This window comes from Rattus norvegicus, chromosome 2 (genome assembly GCF_021556685.1).
Source record: "Rattus norvegicus strain SHRSP/BbbUtx chromosome 2, alternate assembly SHRSP_T2T, whole genome shotgun sequence".
NCBI lineage: Eukaryota > Metazoa > Chordata > Mammalia > Rodentia > Muridae > Rattus > Rattus norvegicus.
Window position 1 is genome coordinate 119,744,293 of NC_141535.1, and position 8,923 is coordinate 119,753,215.

Genomic DNA, 8,923 nt, shown 5'->3' on the forward strand with positions numbered 1-8,923 from the left:
ATATCATATGAGATGTAAATGAATGGAATGATTAATTAAAAAAAAGAATCACCAGTTTATGTAGATGTACAAGTTTATGTACCTAAAGTCATGTGTTAACTGCATTTATTATGCTTTATTATTTATTGCGGTGTTTATAACAATGTCCTCTTTTCATAACTATCGTTGCTATTCATATCTTCTCTCTGTTTCCTGTTCACTCCTACAAGTTTGATATTGCAGTTGTCTTCGAGTCACCCAGCTTTGCATTTTACTTTCTGTGTCATTTTTCTATTTCTTATCTCATTAGTTTCTGCTCTTATTTTTTTTTCTTTCTTATTTTGTTTACTTTGGGCCCAATTTTTTTCTTTTTTCCAGTGTCAGAAGTTAGAAGCTGATAATGCACTTCTACAACAAAAGCAACAACAACGAATTTACAATTAATATCATACTGTTTAAAAATCAATGACAAAAAAAACCGATAATGACTGAGTCCCAAGATCAAAAGAAAGATAAAGAACCCTCGCTGTAGTTATATACTCTATGTCCTATACGTCACAATAGAGATCCAACACAGTGAAGAAATGAGGAGAAAGAAAAGACATGCTTATTGGGATTAAGAAATAATCCTGTAGGTCGTCGCTGCCTCCGCCTCCATTGTTGTAGTCGCTTCACCAAAGTGAAGCCGCCACCATGAGGTGGATGTTTAAGGAGAACCACTCGCTGGAACACAGATACATGGAATCCGCAAAGATCAGAGCGAAGTAACCCGACCGGGTTCCCAGTGATCGTGCAAGAAGTCTCCAGCTTTCAGATTGTTGACATTGACAAGAGGAATACTTGGTCCCATCTGACGTCGCTGTGGCTCAGTTCACGTGGCTCGTCAGGAAAAGACTCCAACTTCCTTCTGAGAAGGCGCTCTTCTTGTTTGTGGACAAGACAGTCCCATGGTCCAGCCTAACTATGGGACAGCTTTACGAGAAGGAAAAAGATGAAGACGGATTCTTATTTGTGCTCTCGGCGAAGAGAACGCTTTTGGCTTCTGAGGCCCTTGCTGGGCTAGGTGCACCCTTCCTGCCCATGTATCTTGTAAATAACTGGCTGTTCTCAGGTATTCCGGCAGAGCCTCCACATAGACCTACTAGTGCATTTGTAACTGGGTTTACTTAATATACTGGAAGGTTTTGCTTCCTTAGATTAGTAAATTACCATACTGAGTTTTATTTTCAGTTTTCTTTTTGCGCACTGACCTCGTGGCTATATGCTCCAGGGAACCTGTCCTCTGGGAATCAAATTTAATGAAGATATTTCCGTAATGAAGGGAGGTAGGTGTGGTATTGAAGTGAAAAGGCGGGCTGCTGCGTTGTTCTGGGTTATGTTCGAAGTGTTAGAAGGCTAAGTATTAAAAGCACCCAAATTGCACTGGAAAAAATTTCCTGAACAAAACACCAATGGCTTATGCTCTAAGATCAAGAATCGACAAATGGGATCTCATAAAACTGCAAAGCTTCTGTAAGGCAAAGGACACTGTGGTTAGGACAAAACGGCAACCAACAGATTGGGAAAAGATCTTTACCAATCCTACAACAGATAGAGGCCTTATATCCAAAATATACAAAGCATTCAAGAAGTTAGACCCCAGGGAGACAAATAACCCTATTAAAAAATGGGGCTCAGAGCTAAACAAAGAATTCACAGCTGAGGAATGCCGAATGGCAGAGAAACACCTAAAGAAATGTTCAACACCTTTAGTCATAAGGGAAATGCAAACCAAAACAACCCTGAGATTTCACCTCACACCAGTGAGAATGGCTAAGATCAAAAACTCAGGTGACAGCAGATGCTGGAGAGGATGTGGAGAAAGAGGAACACTCCTCCATTGTTGGTGGGGTTGCAGACTGATACACCCATTCTGGAAATCAGTCTGGAGGTTCCTCAGAAAATTGGACATTGAACTGCCTGAGGATCCAGCTATACCTCTCTTGAGCATATACCCAAAAGATGCCCCAACATATAAAAAAGACACGTGCTCCACTATGTTCATCGCAGCCTTATTTATAATAGCCAGAAGCTGGAAAGAACCCAGATGCCCTTCAACAGAGGAATGGATACAGAAAATGTGGTACATCTACACAATGGAATATTACTCAGCTGTCAAAAACAATGACTTTATGAAATTTGTAGGCAAATGGTTGGAACTGGAAAATATCATCCTGAGTGAGCTAACCCAATCACAGAAAGACACACATGGTATGCACTCATTGATAAGTGGCTATTAGCCCAAATGCTTGAATTACCCTAGATGCCTAGAACAAATGAAACTCAAGACGGATGATCAAAATGTGAATGCTTCACTCCTTCTTTAAAAGGGGAACAAGAATACCCTTGGCAGGGAATAGAGAGGCAAAGATTAAAACAGAGACTGAAGGAACACCTTCAGAGCCTGCCCCACATGTGGTCCATACATATACAGCCACCCAATTAGACAAGATGGATGAAGCAAAGAAGTGCAGACCGACAGGAGCCGGATGTAGATCGCTCCTGAGAGACACAGCCAGAATACAGCAAACACAGAGGCGAATGCCAGCAGCAAACCACTGAACTGAGAATAGGTCCCCTATTGAAGGAATCAGAGAAAGAACTGGAAGAGCTTGAAGAGGCTCGAGACCCCAAAAGTACAACAATGCCAAGCAACCAGAGCTTCCAGGGACTAAGCCACTACCTAAAGACTATACATGGACTGACCTTGGACTCTGACCTCATAGGTAGCAATGAATATCCTAGTAAGAGCACCAGTGGAAGGGGAAGCCATGGGTCCTGCTAAGATTGAACCCCCAGTGAACTAGACTGTTGGGGGGAGGGCGGCAATGGGGGGAGGGTGGGGAGGGGAACACCCATAAGGAAGGGGAGGGGGAGGGGAATGTTTGCCCAGAAACCGGGAAAGGGAATAACACTCGAAATGTATATAAGAAATACTCAAGTTAATAAAAAAAAAAAAAAAAGAAAGAAAAAGAAAAAGCACCCAAATTAAATCCTTAGCTACCAGAACACCTGCTTCCCTAGATTTTACCAATTGCAAATCATGTTGGACTGAGCTAATCTGTTCTTTCTGAGACTAGTAAGGTAAATAATTAACAATAAAGCCTCCTCATAAAGGCAAAAAAGAGAAATAATCCTGTCTTTATTTATAGGAGTCGGAAATTCCTATGCTTAAAATTCGAAAGATTATACAAGAAACAACGGGTGTAGGGAAAATGACTTTAGCAAGGGTACAAACTATAAGATCAATATTTCTAAACATGGGGTGTAATTCTACATAATATCATTAATCAATTAGAAGTTGAAGTTCAATGGGCCACAGAGAGAGCTCAGATCGTAGAGGTGCTTACTGTCAAGCCCTACAACTTCATGCCAGGACCACTTGCTAGAAGGAGAACCAGTTCCTGGAAGTTGTCCTCTGACCCATGGCTCATATGTGTGCACATGCAAACCCACACATACCTACCTACCTACCTACCTACCTACCTACATACATACATACATACACATACATTACATATATATACTTACATACACACATATACACATACATATACACATACATACATATACACACATACAGATACTTACATAAATACATACATATATAAATAATGTTGTAAAAAAGAAATTGACATTTTGAACAATTGTTTACAGTGTTTTCTAGTTCTTGAGCTATAAGCATAAGCATCAAATTCCCTGGCTACGAGCTGCATTTGGGGGTGTGGGAGATCTTGTGTGGGAACTAATGCAAGTGTGCAAGCGTCTGGAAACAGATGAGCTGTAGACAAGCCAGAGGGCCTGTGACTCTCAGAAGGACAAATGCTCTAGGCACCATAAGGCCACAGCACTTACCTGTATGAGGACACAGCCTTCTGAGTACAGTGCTAAAAATACATAAACAAATAAAGAAATGGGACCATTTAGAATACCAACAACAATATGAAATATTCAGAGGTAAACACAATATAACATGGAAAACCTGAACACTAAAAAATATAAAAATATCATTGAGGAAAATCAAAGAGCTAAGTAAATGACTTATACTCAACAGACTATATAGACGGCAGCTCTCACCAGCTCATCTTCAGATTCAAAACATTTCCTTTCATTTTCCTATGAGGTTTCATTTTGTTTGTTTCAAAAAAATAGACAAACTGAAAAAACATAGAAAGAAAGAAACTGAGTGTCTTAGTGTTCTACTGCTATGGAGAGACACCGTGACCACAGCAACTCTTGTAAAAGAGAGCATTTAGTTGGGACTTATGTCTATTTTAGAGGTTTAATCCATTGCATCATGTTTGGAAACATGGTGGCACCCAGGCAGACATGGTGCTAGAGAAATAGCTGGGAATTCTACATCCAGATCTGCAGGCAACAGGAAGAGAAATGTACTGGGCCTGGCCTAGGCTTTTGAAACCCCAGTGACACTCTTTCTCCAACAAGGCCACACCTTCTAATCCATGTCAAGCAACACCATTCTGTGGTGACTCAGCATTCAAATACATGACCCTATGAGAATCATTCCTATTCAAGCCACCACAGTGAGGATAATCTATCTCCCCTTCAGGCAACCATAGAGTTCCTAGAAAATAATTTGTAGTTTATTTGGAACGTTTCTCCAACTAATCTTTTTGCACTACAATGATTCCTTAACATATTGTACTTTGAATAATTGTATGTTCTTTAAACCACAAATAATCACATTTTAGTAAGACAGATATGTTGCTATAAAACCATCAGCTAAGATAATTTTCCTTTCTTGATTGGTTATTTAAGATAAATCAAGATGTTTACATAACACTGAAAATTTACTAATTTTTCTAGAAAGTAAAAACATTATTCCATGTTCCTTCACTTGCAAGCTGCTGAATCCTGTATTCTTTTCTCTAATTTCACATCAGCACCTACTGTAGGCAAGCACTCCTTTTTGTGTGTTTGTATGAAGATTCGTGCCAATTACCGTGAATGCTATCAAAACAGATGGTAGGTAGATTACGGTGAAAGACCCCCAGAGCGGAGAGACCCTCACTCAAGTCCCGGGATGACGCAACCCCCCAAGAACTCATGTAAGACTGTCCTTGCTGTAATTTACACGAGGTTTATCGATAGGGCACTGGGGTCGAGACTCGTATCCCACGCAGGGGCAGTGGAGTTCGACGACCAGTAGCTAAAAGAAGGGGAATTTAAAGGAAGAAGCCACAACCCAAGGGGGTAGGGAGGGCATCATTGGAAAATGTTGAGAATACCAGTGAAAAATCACAAGGAGGAGCTTCCTGTTTCTCAATATTATTTAACTTTATGGTCTATCAGTTCCTGGGAGAAGCTTCCTGCTTCTCAAGGTTGTTCTCTAAGATTTTAATTTAACTTTATGGTCAGCTAGTTCCTGGGAGAGAGTTGTCAAACCGGCTGGTGTAATCGCAGTTCCAGGGCCCGACCAGTTTCTTTCTTCTGCTCTAAACTTTTGTCTAGAGGGGCAACCTTAAAACTTCTACCTTTCAATGGGTGATACCCATTTCTTCCCAACTCAAACATCCCATCTTGAAACAAGGCTGGTAAGACTCAAGAAGCAAATAATGCACGAGTCTTGGAAAGTCCCTGAGATATATTAGAGTCACAAGGGCTCTCCTTCCCTAAGGCTGTGTAAGTAGTAAGGGCTCCTGAGGCGAGGAGACTCTCAAAGCTGTTGAACTGCAAGCGAGTTGTAGAAAGCTCCAGGGTTACAACGTTCCTGGGTTGTCACCCATCCTGGATAACCCTTCACTAATGCCTTTGAATTGCCCACGTTCCTGTAAGCAACCCCTCACCTACGCTCCACTACACAACCCCGAGAACTCATTGGTTTGCCAAGATGGACCTAGGGTTGTGGTCAGTTCCTGTCTGGGATGAGCAGATATTTGTTTATACCTCCTGTTCCTAGGTAGGAACAGTGTCACGCACAACATAAATAAGAACCTTACGTTGGGAGTACGACAGCTTTAGAGCACTGTTCCAAGCGCCTCAGAAAGTAAATTTGTTTTCTTGTGCAGAAGTGGGCAGAAGTGGCAGTCTGTTCTGCGGTCTCAGGATTGTCCGAACTTCTGGGAGTTCAGCTCTCTCCCCCACGGGATTGGGTGCAGGGAGCTGTGGGACAGGTTCAACTCAGTTCCGGGCACAGACAGAAACCACAAGTGTCCTGTCCCAGAGGACTTCTATCTTTGTGTGTTCTGAGGCCACTAGGTGGGTCGCTTGGAGCAGAAAAGTTGGTCTTACCTCTGCTCTCAAGTGTGTAGGCATGGGTTGGGGATTTAGCTCAGTGGTAGAGTGCCTGCCTAGCAACCGCAAGGCCCTGGGTTCGGTCCCCAGCTCCGAAAAAAAAAAAAAAAAAAAAAAAAAGAAAAAAAAAAAGACTACTTCCTTCAAGTGTGTAGGCACACCTGGCGACTGGCTTTCAGTTCCCGGTGCAGGCAGAAACCCAAAGGGCCCTGCCTCTGACTGCTCCTAGGTCCCTGCGCTGTAAATTTGTTTTCTTAAAAATGATTGAAAATCCAGGTCACCTTACCTCCCCTCCCTTTATATTTCACTACCAGCTGCCTGGTCCAGTCGTCAACTCCACTTTATGCTTGGCATATCTAAGAACCTCCTAGAAATTCAGATGAACCTCAGCTGTGCCCACTTGATTAGCTCATTTTGCAAATTTCACAAAACCTATTTGGCCACAGGATAAAAATCAGTAAGGAAGGAGACCACAGGAGCAATGGGGATTGGACTCAGAAAGCTTACCACACAGCATGTAAGCTTTGTAGAGCTTTTTGGCGTCAACCCATGGTCTGCAAACTTTTCATCTGCACACAAATTGCATTTCACAGCAACACTGGAAGGGTGGCTACTTATGATACATGTGGGAGGTATGTGCACAAATCCCATTTTCAGATAAGGGGATTACTATGCAGGATTGGAAAGTTGACTCAGAAATCTCCATATACTAACATAGCCAGCCATGTATGGCACCACAAATAAAACTGCCACCAAAGCATGCTCAATCCATTATCACTGTCCTCATTATTTGTGTCTCGACCCTTGAACTGAGCTGTAACAAGTACCATGAGGAGGAGAGTACGGTTTTCTTCTTTCTCACAGGAGACGTAGCCACATCCCTCCTGACCTTGAGTAACACCAAAGTAGCTATGCTTTTGTCCTGAAGCCCAAAGAAAATCACAGGCCTTGGGAAAATAAGTGGGAAACATCAATAGTGGGGGAAGTAGGAGCACGCGTGGGGGAGGTGATGGCTCACAGCTTCAGCCCAGCGTCTGGGAGGCAGAAGCAGGCGTAGCTCTGTGAGTTTGAGGACAACCTGGCCTGAATAATGAGTTCCAGGCCAACTATGGCTGCACGGTCAGACCCCATCTGTCTTAGTTAGGATTTACTGCTGTGAACAGACACCATGACCAATGCAAGTCCTATAAGGACAGCATTTGATTGGGCTGGCTTACAGGTTCAGAGGTTCAGTCCATTATCATCAAGGCAGGAGCATGGCAGCATCCAGGCAGGCATGGTGCAGGAGGAGCTGAGAGTTCTACATCTTCATCTGAAGGCTGCTAGCAGAATATCGCCTTCCAGCCAGGTAGGATGAGAGCCTTAAAACCCACACAACACTTCCTCCAACAAAGGCCACACCTTCTAATAGTGCCACTCCCAGGGACAAACATATACAACCATCACACCATCTATAACAGAAAAAAGAGGAGAAGCAGGGGGAAGTGGTGGTGGAGGAGAAGGTGGTGTAGAGGAGGAGGTGGAGAAGAAGAAAAAGACAAGAAAAAGACAAAAGAAGAAAAGACAAGACCAACATTGATGAAACGCCTATTATGAACGTATAACCAATAGGTGATTTGGAATGGTGGCTCCCCATATATGATGTCATTAGCTGTGACTTAATCCTTTCATTTGTTTTAGATTTTTGGACATCAGAACAGCTTGAAGCCTACATTCCAATAGTAATGAAGGGGGAAATGGGACAGGGACTTTAACCCAGGTGTAAAGGGGGACAACAAACAGGGAAATGGAAGAAGGATGGATAAATCACAAAGATGTTTGAAAAATCCATAAGGAATCACTTCACTTTATATTTATCTAAAATTATGCAACATATATAAATATATAATTGCATATATTATATACATATATATTATGTGTGTATATAGACATATGTATGTAATTATATGTACAATTGGATATGTATATGCATGTGTGTGTAGTTGAATTAGAGTTGTACTTCTTGCAGTGATAATGTTCTTTCCAAGAACAACAGGCTTTCTAACAAAATCTCTGGTAGTGAGTATGAAAACTCTCCTTTCTAGTAGTTTAGGAGAGTCCAGGAGTCTACAAAAACTATGCAGGCTGTTGCCACTGCTCCTGGTGGCCTCTTAGAGATTGAAGGTGAGTCCCTGTTGCTGAAAACTTGAAGTTGCCATGAACTTCAAATGAGGGACTTGGGAAAATCTAACGGGATTTGGCAAGTTCCTCCCTGAGGACTAGCTTTGATTGTGCCGGAAGATGGATGTTATAACTCCAGTATTCTACTGGATATTGTCTCTCCAGTACTCCAGCATGCTGTACTGGACTGTGGACACACAATATCCAAAGCCTGTGGGCCTGTGGACCACAATGCAGGGCAAGATAGCCCCAAGACCAGCAGTGGCTCTTATGTTGGCTATAACAAGGAACATGTTAATTGGAATGAACGCCCACTCAACAGCAGGGAATTCATGCCTGGTTCTCCTGTCAGCTACCCATGGTCAGTGCAGCTATAAAACCTAGAGGAGAACATGCTACTGCCACTTTCCCAAACTACATTCTATTCTCTAAGTACATTCTTGATACTAATCTTTATACCTGCAGATAAGCAGAGCGCTCGCCCCTTATC

The 8,923-nt window shown here is 42.3% G+C and overlaps 1 pseudogene; it reads left to right on the forward strand.

Annotated features, from left to right (window-relative positions):
- The first annotated feature begins 672 nt into the window (after nt 1-672).
- On the forward strand, nt 673-1,025 carry LOC147996217 (gamma-aminobutyric acid receptor-associated protein-like 2 pseudogene; annotated as a pseudogene).
- Nucleotides 1,026-8,923: the final 7,898 nt, after the last annotated feature.